Raw genomic sequence first — 17,072 nt, 5'->3', positions numbered from 1 at the left:
TGTGACACAATATGGCAACTGGAGACAGTAATGTGTATTGTTTGGAGATCTCCTCACCAAAGCTCCATCACCATTTTCTGTTGAGGGATGTTTGGAGCTACCAGAATGAGGGAAAGTGAACTACTGGGTGACATCCTTCAGGTATTTGCAAAACATGTTCCAACAACAGACTGAAATTACAAGCAAAATAAAATAATCCAATAATTAAACTGGATGTGTCTCATTTGCAAGGAGGAGAAAGTGAGGACTGCAGCTGCTGGAGATCAGAGTCGAAAAGTGTGGCACTAGAAAAGTACAGCCGGTCAGGTAGCACGTGAGGAGCAGGAGAGTCGCGTTTCGAGCATTAGCTCTTCATCAGGAAGAGGGTATCATTTGCAAATTAATATAAGAGTTCTTTGCTGGCAATAATTCTACCCAGCTACAAGTTTACTTTGGAAACTATGGGAAATGCATTGATAGAATAATAATTGTGGGTCTTGTGTGTAATGCCCCAATCAGGATTGCCTCAAAGGTAGAAGGATATTTGATGCAACAACCTTTTGTTGCAGCCAATATTGCTCAAGTTTGTGACCAAAATACACTTTGCATATTGATAAAAATTTTGAAAGGGACGTTCTATCTGGTAATGAGTCCTTTCCAAACCACAGTTTAATATTGGCACATGCACTGCCTGCTCTATGGTTTGATAGATTACAGTTGCATTAATATTGAGGAGGTTCCTTATGAATACACTATGTGAAGCAAATTTCCCCTTTATCCAATTGTCCCAATCAAGCTTTCACTGACCAAGTGCAGTGGAATGCTATAAATCATCCAAGGTAGAAGTGTAATTCATCTAACTCAATCAAAATAACAAATAAGTCAATATCGGTCACAGAATGGAAATTATTAGCTGATATTACCATTTGTTCCAGTGATTTGATTCCGTTTAGAGAATGATAAGTTGCTCCTATTAGTTAAAGAAAAATGTAATTTTTTAAAAACCTTGACAATTTTTGATTCTCGTGGCATTTGCTGTGCTGTTAAATATGAACCACTGTGTATGAAAAAAATTTATGTTTTATAGAAACCCATATTATTTGATGTAGTCAGTACAGATCAAGTTTTCATCTGAATCTAAATTGAATGAACTTGTTTAGATAGGGTTGTTGATGAATTTGTTCACACTAGAACCATTTAGAATTATGATGCCATACAGTGGCCAGTACAGGCAAGTGCAGATTTATTCTGGAGAAGGAGATTCACATTAACAAGTGATACAAAGAGCACAGAGAGTATAACGATGACAAGAAATATAAATGCCAACCAATAAATGTGACTACAGAGTTCGTTGCAAAGCTTTGTACTTTCTGTAGAGATCAAGGTAGAGATTATAATGCAATACGTTGTACTGCAGACTCTACAAGATGACAGAATCTTCCTGGTCTCATGGGTAAGCTAGGAGGAGATACCGGGAAGAGTTTGTCAGAAATTGTTTTCCTGCTGCTGACAATCTCCTTAAGCTATCATCAGCAAAGATTTAGGATAATTGAAGTCACATCATCATCTTCCCGGTGGCAGACTGGTCTCCCACAAAGATCCAAGCCTGACAGTTGCCTAGTGACAACTTGTCAGTGGCTGGCGAAGGAAACTTGTGAGACGTCCAACGCTAACTCTCACAACCACCAGAGCTGTTACCTTGATCTGACCTCTGCTGCGCCCATTGCCTATCAAGTAGAACAGCATCCCCCTGTGGACGAGAGAGATGGTCATGGAGTCAGTGGCCACATTCATTTTATGAAATTGTAACCTCTTTACAGGAGTCTCAGATCCTCCATCCCGTGGACTGCAGTAGTTCAAGAAGGCAACTCACCAATACCTTTTCAAGGTCAGTTAAGGGTTGTCAATGAACATTGGCCTTGCCTGTGATGCCTGTGACTTGTGAATGAATTTTTAAAAAGGGGCTTTCCTTCCAACAGAGGGCAATCCCTGCCTCTGCTGGAGTACCTGCCATTTTTGCAAAGCTGCAAGCACAGTGATTGGCATGGAGCCTCGGGGAGCTGATTGCCATCAGTGGAACTGAAGGAAGGCCCCTACATCCTCTGTCATGCAGAGCGGGACTGAGACTGGCACTCACGCTCATGCGGTAAGTGCAGACGAGTTAAGGATTATCAGCCATTGAATGACTGAGCAGACTTGATGGGCCGAATGGCCTATATCTGTTCCTATGTTTTATGATCCGACCTGATTATCCAGTCCATACATTAAAATATCACAGAATCTTTGAACATCATCTTTGGACAAGCCTGTTACCCAAGAAGTTGCATTTCACTTTATCGAGAGAGGACTCAGTGGAAGCTTTGAGCGAGCATGCTAGTGTAATACTTGTATGTTTATACAAAAGGGATTGTCATTTTTGATTCTCCCAGCAGAAGGTTTCAACATGGGCAGCACTCAATGAGATGATTTTGGGCCTCTCCCATTTAGTAGATGAATATTGTTCAGGATCTTACCCAAATTGCTAACTCAGAGCCTCGTTCCAATGAATGGAGCTCTGTGCCAGAAAACCAAAGTGAAAAACTCATCCTTCAGAAACTTATGGATTGGAATAAGTCACATTCCGTAAAAAAGAAGTGAGATTCCTAAAATTGATCAGAAAAATAATTGAATGGGAACAGCTTTGTTCTCAGAGTCAAGGTTCGGGAGTTGAAATTTGTATCTGGAAGTGACACATGTTTGTGTTTTATCTCTTGGAGATATGTGGAGATGATACATCAGCTTCCAAGTGCACGACAGCAGCTTTATTCCATGCTTTAAAATGTCTGCTCGCTCATGCTTAGAGCAGCTTGCTTCAGTTTAGTTCCTTTTTCTAAGTGATCACATCCAGGCTTAACTAATCAGACACAGTGAGTTGTCAACCAGCAGACATAACCAAACACCAAAAAATTGAACACAGCTGTGCAAACAAGATATCAGATTATCAACTATTAAATGCAGGGTCTGCTTCTGATATTTAATTCCAATGATTGCAATGGTGCTGCATAAAATAAGCAGCGGATCTAACATCGATTTTACGCCTGTACCTGAGACAAATTCCGATAACTCTATGGCTATACTTCATATTTCCCTCATTAAAGGGAATGCAATTTGCTTCAGCAAATTTGGGCGTGGAACCAGAAAAGACAGCCAAGATTTCCAGCTCTTCAAAGATGTTAGTGACTGTATGTGACAAGCATACAGAAAGAGGCACATAAACAGACATGTAGAATGGAAAACAAAAGGAGTGATAGAAAAATGGAGATATTAAAAATATAGAATATTCAAAGCAAACAAAAGCTTGAAAGGAAGAAAGCAGCAATTGAAGTAAAATATTAATGTAGTAAAAAATGCCATCTGCTAACTCACTTCTTTGCAAGTGTATGGTTAGGATTCAGTCTATTTCCATATGTGACCCATAAGATAACTGCAAAAGCTTGCAACTGAGATATGTCAACCACCACATATGAAAGATGCAATCCATCATTTAGATGCATCTGCACTGCTTACAGAGCAAGCTTAACAGAAAGCTCATTTATTAGAAACAACTCTGCAAAGTTACTGCAGTTTAACAATAAGAATGGAAAAGCATCTAGTTATATTAGAACCACATTTTGCTGCATCTTTGTTGAAACATTGATGGCACACATGTGGCCTCATAACAGATAAAATTTATTAATGGGACCAATAACTTTAACAATGTAATCACACATTCTTTTTGTAGTGAACTGTAAAACTATAACATGTTGTAAATGTTTGCAATTAAAATAACCAGCCATGATTGGCATGTAACACTCAATTCCACTTTTGCCTCAGCTCCTCTGTGATTGAAATCATTGCACACGCCTATCTAACCTCTAGACTGTCCTAGTAGCTTCCCATATTCTGCCCTCCATAAACTGAGATCATACAAACTCTGGTCATTGTGTCCTGAGTCATTCTGAGTCCCACTCTTCCAGCCTCCCTAATATTGTGGGCCTGTATCGGCTCCTGTCTCGTCATTATCTCATGCTGATGCTCAAATCCTCTCTTCTTTTTTATTCTTTTTTTTTCAGAAAAGATAAAAGTAATTCCAACTCAAAACGTTCCATAGCCTCACACCTTTCTAACCATCTCCTCCAGTCCCACAACTCTGCGATATCCAAGCTCCTTTAGATTTGACTTCTTGGAAATCCATGTTTTTGATTGCTCCACAACTAGTAGGCAAGTTTACAAATGCCGATATTCAAAGCTGTAAGCTGAGGGGTGACATTATAGAGGTTTGTAGGATTATGGGGGGCATGGATAGGATGGATGGACAGGGTCTTTTCCCTGGAGTCGGGGAGTCCAGAACTAGAAGGCATAGGTTTAGGGTGAGAGGGGAAAGATATAAAAGAGACCTAAGGGGTAACTTTTTCATGCAGAGGGTGGTACGTGTATGGAATGAGCTGCCAGAGGATGTGGTGGAGGCTGGTACAATTGCAACATTTAAGAGGCATTTGGATGGGTATATGAATAGAAAGGGTTTGGAGGGATATGGGCCGGGTGCTGACAGGTGGGACTAGATTGGGTTGGGATATCTGGTCGGCATGGACGGGTTGGACCGAAGGGTCTGTTTCCATGCTGTACATCTCTATGACTCTATGACTTGTCTCCTTTAAGACATCCTTAAAATCTACCTTTTTGACTGAACTTTTGGTCACCTGTCCTAATAAGTCATAATTTGGTTTGGTGCCTAATTTTGCCTTACAATACTCCTGTGAAGTGTCTTGGGATGTTTCATGACCTGAAAGGTACATACAAATACAAACTGCTGCAGTTGGTGCACTGATTGACGGAAGTGATACCCATAGACTATTGGGAAACTGCAAACATTGTAACCTTTAGAATTTATGGTGCAGTTTTGCAAAGTTAACCCTGCTAGAGCAATCTGGAAAATACTGGCTAGTGTGATTAGATTTAGTAAGATTTTGGTCTCAAAGACTTTCTTTTCTGATGACAGTGTTGGACATTTTATTAGTGGGCAGTTCAGTGCTTTGATATTTCTTTACATTTTCCTTTCTGCATACACACATTTTTATTTTCTCCTAGTGTATCCTGGCTATTTTGTTTGGGAAGCAGAGGATGAATCATAAAGCTGCTGATAATCAAATCTTCTGGTTTTTGTATGTGTTCTAGATTTGCTGAAGGGTTTTTGTTTGTCAAATGTGTATTAAAGTATTCATAGACTAAGTGGACCAAGCTGTGAATTGAAAAGTGTGGAAACAGTTTCTATTTAGAGAATTGCTACATTTAAGTGCGAAAGTTTAATCTCAGCTATTAAATCATATTGTTAAGTGAGAAAAGTAATGAAAATGTCATGGTTAAATGACTTTAAAAGAAAAATCATAAAATGCATACTTTCTTCAACACCATAATTACCTTTTGTTGTGAAAGTTTATTTATAAATCTCCCATACCACATGTTCCAGCCAAAAGGAATGGACTGACTTATTTCCTTGCCCCACTGGCCACAAGTTTGTATTTAAGAAGTAAGTGATATTGCCAATTATAGCTACGCACACATACACAAACATACACACACACGTGCGCACTCACATATACACACATATAGTATAACAACTTTGTGTAACATTTGAAATCAGGAACAGGAATCTGCAGCTGAAATCTCTTCTAAAAATCAGTTACAGCGGTGTTTTATTTCTCAATACATTGGTGTAGATTCAGACATCTTCTTCAAGGATCCTCAACAAAAGACATTAAGGTCCTGTGATGGGATTTAAATTCAAACTTCAATTAGGTGGTTTCTGAGAAGACGGCAAGGGCAAAGACTTGTTTCCCCCAAGCAGTCTTTGGCTGCCTATGTTCAAAGCCAATATTCTCTTCACGAATGCAACATTTTTGCTGCTGTCACTAGTGCCATCTGCTTTCAAAAGTTTTTTCAAGAATCTCAAAACACACACAGGAACTAGTCTGTGATTTTGTAAAGAATATAAGTTACTGCAGTTCTGCTCACCAGCTTTAAAGCAATAATCAAGACACCACCAATCATGTGGGTTCCTGAGTCTGCAGGCCAATAAGAGGGTCCAAAGATGGTAACCCTTAGACCATGGAGAAAGCTGCCACTGCAGAATGGAGACTGAGAGGGAACCTTCACTTTGAAACACCTTCTGAAGAGGTATTAATTTAATAAAATAAATGATGGCCAGTGGAATAGAAAGTGCAGGAAACCTAAAGGGCTCCCCATCTATGCTCTAGGCATTTGTCTTACCTTTCTGGTTGAGGACTTGGTGTGGATCTCTTTGGGCATGTACTCCACCCACACTTGGAAGATTCCAGTGACACCCCAGGCAGCCTTCAAATGGACAGTGAATTCTGTAGATTAGCTCTCTGATTGGGAATCTCTGCCGGTGATAATGCACCCCAGGAAGTGAGAATATGTCAGCCTGCCTGCCTAACTGATACTAATATTTCAGACTTTCTTCAGATTCTCTCTTCAAATTGCAATTCCTAACAGCAAGATCATTCTGTCCCCCTTGCCTGTATCTTAATTATGTTTCTCTGAGTTTTTATTTGTGCCTGTCTTTCTTTCTCAGGGATGCTTACTCCTTAGAAACGTTGGTTTATTTTTCTGATTTATTTTGATATTTTATCTTAACTTATCTGTTAACCGATCTGTTACAACTAGTGATTTTTCTGTGTCCATGAGACCCAACTTGCTTCCCTCCATTCTCCTGATAAGCCTGTCATTATATCTTCAGAATGTCTATCACAGCATCTCCTTTTATTCTATCCGTTTCTTTATATCCCTTTGCTATTTAAATTGTGTTTTTCTCTTTGTTGATTTATGGATTTTACTTCAACCTTCTGTTGTCTTTTCCCCCTGAAATAAATATGTTACTTTATTACTGTCACTCTTCTCTATGTTCCTCCACCTAACTCTGTCCCTCTGAACAATCTTTGTCACACAACCTGATTTTCTACCCCTGTGATATTTGTTTCTTTCATACTTTTACCACCTAGAAGAGCAGCTGAATTGTGTGAACAGCATCACCAAGCTGGATTCCAAACCACACTCCACTTTGACATGGAAATATATCGCCTGTTGTGTTATGTTGCATAGCTACTATGCAGAAGAGTTTTAAGTGACATTCTTATAATCCCATCACTGTATCATGCACGTAAGCCGAAGGTAAAAAGCTTATAAAATCCACCTGAACTGCAGCCACTTGAAGCATGAGTCACTGATGGAAGCACACTTTTGTTTGTTACCAAATAGCTCAGCAGTGAAATAAGAAGGGCTTATGCCTGAAACGTCGAATCTCCTGTTCCTTGAATGCTGCCTGACCTGCTGCTCTTTTCCAGCAACACATTTTCAGCTCTGATCTCCAGCATCTGCAGACCTCACTTTCTCCTATAATATAGGTATATCCCAGAAGTCGTAATAAATGTCTATTAAATCTTTCAGTACTACATTGCCCACATATCGTTCTTATGTTATGACAGGCAGCATGATAGTAAACAGCGGCAGCCTCATATAAAAGAATCCTAATCTTGGTTGCAGCCATTTGGAATCCTTACTGAAGATCAGACAGCACTGAACTTTAAAGAATTTGGCAATCAAGCAGCATCAATCTGTGTGAGTACAAATCTACAAATTAAACAGCCAGAAGACTTTCATCTTAAAGGTTAAGTTGAAATTAAGAAGTCCTGTATCCCCTTTAAGAAAAATGCCAGCTTAATTTCCTGCTTAAAACTCAACAGATCTCTTGCAGAATTAAATGTGAGAAAAGGTAGTCACAGGTTATGAGATGTGAACTAACTCAGGATTAGCACATGTTGTATGGGCAGAAATCCTAAGAGTCTGTGAATGAGTTTATTGCAAGATATCATAACAAAGGGCAGGAGTATGATTTTTTCCAAAGAGGAGCTCTCAGGGAAAGATATTGAATTGTTAAACACATTTACACGTGATTAAAACCTTTGGGAGAGATGTTCTGGGCAAAGAAAAGAGCATTTATTACCATATGCAGTGCTCCAAGCATCGCCTCAACCTCAAAAGAGAAATCCTTTCTTCTGTACTGGATCGTGCTAATAGTGTTCAGTGGTACACAGCCTACTCTCAAGAGCTTTTCTAGCTACCATCAGTATTCTCAATTCCAAGAGAAAGACATCAGAAAATTTCAAAAAATGATTTCCCTCTCGGAATGAGGTGAAACATGGAACATCACAAGTGGCAATAAATATTATGAAAATTGCGTAAGGGTTTAAAATACTGTTCAGGAAATAAATAATCAAAGGAGTGCAAAAGCCAATGCAAAGGAGGGCTGAATATCTGAGTAACGTGCAGGCTGGAATAAAATGTTGGTTTCATTAGATAGAGCCTACTCGATACAGTTTCAAATGTAATTCAGCAATTCTTGTTTATTTTATTAGATTTCATTACTGTGCTTATCACAATGAAAAATACCAGCACTTTGACTAAACCTATTTTCAATTGATGTAGTCTAACGTTAGCACAAAGCTTCTTTCCATCAGGTATAGTATATTCATATCTATACCAAAGCCTTTTCTTTTAATCCTTGAAAATAATTGAGTTCAGACTCAGAACAGACTCCCCCATCAAATGAATTTTACCACCCTTGTGAGCCTTTGGACAAAACACCAATTTAGCCCTAATGAGTGCTAAACAATAACTGATTTGGAGGAGCTGGTGTTGGACTGGGATCGACAAATTAAAAATCACACATCGGGTTATAATCCAACAGGTTTACTTGGAAGCACAAGCTTTCGGAGCACTGCTCCTCACGCTCCGAAAGCTAGTGCTTCCAAATAAACCTGTTGGACTGTAACCTGGTGTTGTGTGATTTTTTTTAACTAAATAATACTGTAATAGTTTGTCCCAAGTGGAAAGTAGATGGAGATTATCTGGTGTCCTTTGAGTGATAGTCAGATAAGGTCACCCCTACAGATTTTGCACTATTAGTACTTCATGTATACACATTCCACAAGGCAATTGATTGACAATGGTATGTGAATCACATTTAAACCATGCTTCAGGCTGCTCGCATGCTGGACACATTTGCTCTGACATTTTATTTTAATCATATTCACATTTTTGTTCTTGAAGTGGCATGGGAAAATGACCAAAATAACAAGGAAAAATAGAAAAGAAAAATAAATCTGATCATACATCCGAGAATAAAATAAAATAGCAGATAAATACTGCAAGAGACTCACACTGGGTTGGTGTCATTAATTGTGGCCACTCAATCAATGCAAAATGTTAAGCTACTAATGAATATGTTAGGATTCATAAATCATGGTTCATCTCAGCTACTAGTGATTTCGAATGTATTGAGATTCCTGAACAGATGAGATCAGAGAGCAAGTTGTTTCAGCTTTGCTTTGTCGGGTTAGCATATTCTAGTTATTATGGGCATCACGTAGTTTCTTACAGAACATTGTATGATGGAGTTTATAGATCACATGCACATACATTGTTGTTAAAGAACTCTGGCAACATCCTGTTAGTTAACTTTTTGCCAGCACTGTACCTGACACATTGGTCCTTGGCACCACCATGTGGAATTCAGGAGAAATAGAAACTCCAAAAATTTGGTGTTACATATCACATCTGCCAAATCAAAAGAAATAACTTAATGACAGGGAGAGCCATCTAACATTTGACCACAAAGACTTCTGCAATTTAATGAGAAACTAAAAAAACACATTTGCAGTGTAACAAATACAGCCTTCCTTCAGCTGCACTTTCCAACTCCACAGTCTCATAATCTAGGAGGACAAGGATGGAATCACATTCAAGTCACACAACATGCTGGCTTGCACATTCATTCTTGTTCCTTCATTATTACTATGTGAAATTGTGGGTTCTTCTACTCAACAGCATAAAATGAATTGCAGCAGTTGAAGAAGGCAGCCTACTAGGAATGGGCAATACTCTGGCTTTCCCAAGGATTACCACATCCTGAGCATGACTTTGAAAATAGTAAAGTTGCCATATTCCTACCAGAGCTGAAAATGTGTTGCTGGTTAAAGCGCAGCAGGTCAGGCAGCATCCAAGGAACAGGAAATTTGACGTTTCGGGCTAAAGCCCTTCATCAGGACTGAGGAAAGTGTGTCCAGCAGGCTAAGATAAAAGGTAGGGAGGAGGGACTTGGGGGAGGGGCAATGGAGATGTGATAGGTGGAAGGAGGTCAAGGTGAGGGTGATAGGCCGGAGTGGGGTGGGGGCGGAGAGGTCAGGAAGAAAATTGCAGGTTAGGAGGGCGGTGCTGAGTTCGAGATATTCCTACCAGACCATATAACTGCTCTCCCATGAGAGAGAGAGAGACAACTGGTGGTGGTTTCACCCAAGGGTCACCATACCTCAGGAGAGTTTGAGAAAATGGTAACCTCATTGAACCCATGCTGTTAGCATCACTTTACATCCTAACCCAGCCACCCAAGCTCACTAACCGACCTCCCCCCTTTAATAAAATAACACATGACATGGCAAGGTGTTAATGAAAGCTGAGGATATTTCCAGTTTGTAGTGAGTTTTGAGAAGATTTGTAGCTCAGGCTGCTTGGTCAGTGAGCAAACTTACATCCATTTCCAGTTTGTCCGAGTAGACTTCTATTAGTCCTGAAGTCAGTTGGTCCAAACAGAGTTCTCAGCAGCCAGTGGTCCAGGCACATTCCATTGAAGATTTATATAATTTTTGCCAATTCATGTGACAATGAGGCACTGAGAGATAAAAATGTTTCAATTTTCTGTGACATACTTCCTGATTTATCAGAGCAACGGCTGATCTTTTAACCTATATTTATCTTAAACAGATAGTAACATGGTTGGTTTTTAACTGCCCTCTCAAATGGCCTAACAAATGACTCAGATACTTCCGTCCCGCTACAAAATCTGGAAGGAATGAAATCAGCTGGTCCACCTGTTATTCATCAAATCACCAGGCACCATACAAAAGCAATCCTAGCACGTTCAACACTGCAAAGTCTTCCTGACTAACATGTAGAGTTTCATAGAAGAATTAGGAGGGTTAGCCCACAGACTCACTAAGTAACAGCCTGACATAGTCATACTCAAGGAATCATACATTATGGACAATAATCCAGACATCACCATTGCTATCTCTGGATATATCCTGTCCTATCAGCAGTAAAAGTTGCCCTGTATCCTCAGGTGTGAGGGTGGAATTTGTCTCCCTAAGGATTGTGTGGTGCTCAATCCAACTGATACCATCATAGACAGATGTATCTGCAGCAGGAATATTGGTGAGATGTATCTGTATGCTTTATTCCCTTTTGTTTGTCCCTTTACTGCCTCCTAATGACTCAATCTTGGTGATGGATGTTGAAGCCCTCCCACTCAGAGTAAATTCTGTACCTTTGACACCCTCAGTGCTTTGTTCAGGTGGTGTTCAACATTGAGGAGTACTGTTTCATAGTCTGGAGGGTTGGTAGGTACAGGTAGACAATCCTTTATCTGAAACCCTCGCTGCCAGCGGATTTTTGAATTTTTCGAATTTTGGAATAAATGACATTTTCACAGAGAAATAAAAAAATCTTAATAAGCAGCAGACGCACGTGTGACTACTACGAGTGCTGAGACGGAAATGACGCCTGCCAGTGCTGGGCCATGCCACCACAGCACGTCTGAGTGATGTGGGTTGAGTGAGTGTGAAGTTAGGTTAACTGTTTTCACACCAAACAGCCTTGCTATGGAGAAAAAAAACTTCACAAGAAAAGCTTTGTATTTTGGAGCTTCTCAGATTTCGGAATTTCGGATAAAAGATTGTATACCTCTAGTAACCAGCAGACCATTTCCTTGTCCATATTTATCCTAAAGCCATTTATGGGGTCTGCAGTCAATGTTCAGAACTTCCAGGGCAACTCCCTCCTGACTGTACAACACTGCGCCACCATCTCTAGATGTAGTATACTTGCAGTTTCAGAAGGCTTTTGATAAAGTGCCTCATACGTTGCTGGTTGGAAACCTTAAAGGACATGGAAAAAGAGGCTATATACCTGAGTGGATTAAGGACTGACTACAAGAAAAAAAACGGAGAGTAGGAATAAATGGGCCATGATTGCATTTGCAGGCTGTATCTAATTGGGCAGTGCAATAGTTAGTAATTGGGCCCTAGTTCTTCACAACATACATCAATCATTTGGAGTTGAAGACCAAATGTAATGAGCTTCATGGTGTCAAGGAAGGTCTCAGCTCATTACAAGTATCTCTCTTTTGGAAGACGATTCTATCATGTTGCAGTGACAATGTGCAGACATTAGTCTGAAAATGTTATATTTTAATTCAGCATACACATTTTAAAAGACAGAAAGCTAACATTAGCTTTTCTTTAAATATCATTCAAATGGAAAACTGACAACATACATATATCTCCAACATCATTTCAATCTGTAGAAATTATTGTTTTGCTTAGTTTTGCATGTTGAAATTTCTAGTTTGAATAGTAGAAGATCCTTACAGTAATTTTGGTTAACCATTCGTCACTACTTTTTTTGGAAAGCTTGTAATATTGATTGTTGTGACGTTTTGTTTGCCTTTTCCCCTTTTGTGTTAACCTGCTTCTTCTGAAAGAGGCATTACTACCCTACCTCGTGCAGGTTCTCATCCAGAACGGCCACACACTGGTATTCTTGTTACTGATGTGCAGGGTGGCAGAAGATCCAGTAGGTGATGCCACAACGACAATTTGCTAAAATCTTCAACAAAGAAAATCTGGCTGCACTGAAGAATACATTTACATTTATATGGGCCCATTCACATGATCAGGACAGCCTAACAGGAAGTCTGTGTTCAAGTCTGACCTGCCTCCAGAGGTGTGTGATAACTTCACTGAACAGGTTGATTAAAAAACATTTAGGCACTGAGCACTTCTGTAACATAATCATTGTTTTCATGTTTTACACAAGGCAAGATCCCACCAAAATAAATGTGGTTATAACCAGATAATCTGTTTTGATGATATTGGACGCAGGCTAAGCATTAGTCTGGACCTAAGGGTGAACTCCTCTACCCTTTTTTGGAATAGTGGCCTCACAGGAATCAGAACAATTTGGGTGGGTTACTCTTCAGAGGGTCAGTGTGGACTTAATGGGTCAAATGGCCTGTTTCCATACTGTTGGGAATCTAATCTACCTGAGAAAAGCTTTCTTGCTACAGACAGCATTCCAAGAAGACTCATTGCTCTGATTCCTGTGATGCCAGTTTTGCCATCTGAGGGGAGCTTGAGTCAACTAGGCCTGAATGCATAGAGTTTAGAAGATTGAGAAAAGACCTCATTGTAACATATAAAGCTTGAACATGGCTGGACAAACTTGCTGGGGTGTCTACAACAAACAATCTGAGATAAGGAGAAAAATTTCTTCACTCAGAGGGTGTCAAATTCCCTACCAAGGTGATGGTTCCACTTATTAAATATTTAATATATTTAATAAGAAACAGATTTCTAGACATGAAGGGCATCTAGGGATATGGTAAGTGAATGGGAAAAAAGTGTTGAGATAGAGGATCAGCCATGATCATATTGAATGCTGAAGCAAGCTTGATGTACTGAATGGCAAGCGAATCGATGTTTTGTGAGCTGAGGGGGTTGGAGATAAAAGGGAGGGGGGTGGGGCTGGGGGGAAGTTAGCTGAGAGTGTGATGCAGAGATGGAACTGGGGATAATGGTGATAGGTTGGAGAGAAGGGTGGAGCAGATAGGTGGGAAGTAAGATGGACAGATAGAACCGGTCATGAGGGCAGTAGAGTTAAAAGGTTGGAACTGGGAAAAGGTGGGGGGAGGGGAAAAGAGGAATCTAGTGAAGTCCACATTGATGCCATGTGGTTGGAGGGTCCCAAGGCAGAAGATGAGATGTTCTTCCTCCAGGTGTCAAGTGGTTAGGGAGTGGCAATGCAGGAGGCCCAAGACCTGCATGACCTTGGCAGAGTGGGAGGGCGAGTTGAAGTATTCAGCTAGGGGACAGTGGGGTCGGTTGGTGCAGGTGTCCTGGAGATGTTCTCTGAAGCATTCTGCAAGTAGTGTCCTGTCTCCCCAATGTGGAGGAGACTGCATCGGGAGCAATGGATACAGTAAATGACATAGGTGTAAGTGCAGCTAAACATATTATGGATGTGGAAGGCTCCTTTGGGGCCTTGGATGGAGGTGAGGGAGGAGGTTTGGGCGCAGGTTTTGCAATTGCTGTGGTGTCGGGGAAGGTGCCGGGAGGAGAGGATGAATTGGTTGGGAGAGGGGCCTGAACCTGACAAGGGAGTTGTAGAGGGAATGGTCTTTTTGAAAGCAGATAGGAGTGGGGAGGACAACATACCTCCGGTGGTGGGATCCATTTGTAGGTGGTGGAAACAGAAGAAGATGATGCAATGTACATGAAGGGTGGTGGAGTGAAAGGTGAGGACCAAATGATTCTGTCCTTGTTGCGGTTTGGATGGGTGAGGTTCAAGGCTGGAGGTGCAGGAAGTGGATGAGATGCACTGGATGGCATCATTGATCAGGTGGGAGGGGAAATTGCAGTTTTTGAAGAAGGGGGCTATCTGGTATGTTCTGTGGTTGAACTGGTCCTCCTGGGAGCAGATCCCTCACCTCAGTCCAAGGCTCCAAAGGAGCCGTCCACATCCATTAGAGTTTCACCTGCACTTCCACACCTCATTTACTGAATCTATTGGTCACAGTGCAGGCTCCTCTACATTGGAGAGACAGGATACCTACTTGCAAATGCTTCAGAGAACATCTCTAGGACATCCACCACAACCAATCCAATTTCCCTGTGGCTGAACACTTCACTCCACCTCCCACTCCACCTCCCATTCCACCTCCCACTCCGCCACGTCCTATGCCTCTTCCATCACCACACCCTAACCACCCGACACCTGGAGGAAGAATACCTCATCTTCCATCTTGGGACCTTCCAACCACACAGCATCAATGTGGACTTCACTAGTTTCCTCATTTCCCCTTCACCCACCTTATCCCAGTGCCAACCTTCCAACTTGGCACCATCCTCATGACCTGTCCTACCTGTTCATCTTTCTTCCCATCTATCTGCTCCAACCTCGCTCTGACCTATCACCATTAGCCCCACCTCCATCAATGTATCGTGCCCTCAGCTACCTCTCCCCAGCCTCACCCCCCCCCTCCCATTTATCTCTCAACCCCCTCAGCCCACAAGCCTCATTTCTGATGAAGGACTCTTGCCCGAAATGTCTATTCTCCTGCTCCTCGGATGCTGCCTGGCCTGCTGTGCTTTTCCAACACTATACTGTCAACTCTGATCTCCAGCACCTGCAGTCCTTACTTTCCCCTTGATGGACTAAATGACCTATTCTTGCTTCTGTTTCTTGTATTGCAAATTAGCTAATTTCTACGTATCAATTATAAGGAATTTAATAACGAATTGTGATTTTCAAGTTTGCTGCTAGACCAAAAAGAAAAGTTTCCATGGCCCAATAGGCAATTATTCTCATTATAATGAATTTACAAAACCATCTTTTTATTTGTTGGAATATGTTGAAATACATTATTGTATTAATGGCATGTAAAGATTCCTTGGTGAAAATTATACTTGATTTTTTCTGACATCCAACTTAATAGTTGTTTACAAATGTCTTTCAGTGTCTTTCTAACAAGGTAATAAATCATTCAGTCAATAAATAATATGGCATTATTGCAAGTAGGTTAAGAAAGTCATTGAATGAATCAATTTCAACACTTCAGCTGGTTACTTTTCTACAATTAATTTGATTCAGGGAATCAGGGAACGTGATCAATTGACTATTTAAACATCTAATGATAGATGCCTTGCCTGAAAGTTAATACTGAGGGCTCTTGTAACTCTGTTGTAGTTCCCCTGCCTCTCAGCCAGGAGGCCCAGCTTCAAATCTCAGTTATCTGTAAGGATAATAGAGTGGATATTAGAGTGGTTATGGTAGGGGATTTTAACACAGACTGGGACTGCCATAATGTTAAGGGTTTGGATGGTGAGGAATTTGATTCAGTATGTGGATGTTCCTACTAGAGAAGGTGCAAAACTTGACCTACTCTTGGGAAATAAGGCAGGGCAGGTGACTGAGATGTCAGTGGCGGAACACTTTGGGGCCAGCGACTGTAATTCTATGAGATTTAAAACAGTGATGGAAAAGGATAGACCAGATCTAAAAGTTGACGTTCTAAATTGGAGAAAGGCCAATTTTGACAGTATGAGGCAAGAACTTTCAAAAGCTGATTGGAGGCAGATGTTCACAGGTAAAGGGATGGCTGGAAAATTGGAAGCCTTCAGAAATGATAACGAGAATCCAGAGAAAGTATATTCCTGTTAGGGTGAAAGGAAAGGCTGGTAGGTATAGGGAATGCTGAATGACTAAAAAAATTGAGTGTTTGATTAAGAAAAAGAAGGAAGTATATGTCAGGTATAGACAGGATAGATCGAGTGAATCCTTAGAAGTGTATAAAGGCAGTAGGAGTATACTTAAGAGGGACATTAGGAGGGCAAAAAGGGGACATGAAATAGCTATGGCAAATAGAGTTAAGGAGAATCCAAATGGTTTTTACAAATACATTAAGGACAAAAGGATAACTAGGGAGAGAATAGGGCCCCTCAAAGATCAGCAAGGTGGCTTTTGTGTGGAGCTGCAGAAAATGGGGGAGATACTAAACGAGTATTTTGCATCAGTATTTACTGTGGAAAAGGATATGGAAGATATAGAAAGTAGCGAAATGGATGATGACACCTTGAAAAATGTTCATATTGCAGAAGAAGAAGTGCTAAATGCCTTGAAACACATAAAGGTGGATAAATCCCCAGGACCTGATCAGGTGTATCCTAGAACTCTGTGGGAAGCTAGAGAAGTGATTGCTGGGCCTCTTGCTGAGATATTGTATCATCGATAGTCATAGTTGAGGTGCCAGAAGACTGGAGGTTGGCTAACGTGGTGCCACTGTTTAAGGAGGGTGGTAAGGACAAGCCAAGGAACTATAAACCAGTGAGCCTGACCTCAGTGGTGGGCATGTTGTTGGAGGGAATCCTGAGGGACAGGATGTAAAT

The sequence above is a fragment of the Hemiscyllium ocellatum genome, chromosome 32, assembly GCF_020745735.1.
Source record: "Hemiscyllium ocellatum isolate sHemOce1 chromosome 32, sHemOce1.pat.X.cur, whole genome shotgun sequence".
Lineage (NCBI taxonomy): Eukaryota > Metazoa > Chordata > Chondrichthyes > Orectolobiformes > Hemiscylliidae > Hemiscyllium > Hemiscyllium ocellatum.
The sequence above is the reverse complement of the archived record's forward strand: the minus strand, read 5'-3'. Positions refer to the sequence as shown.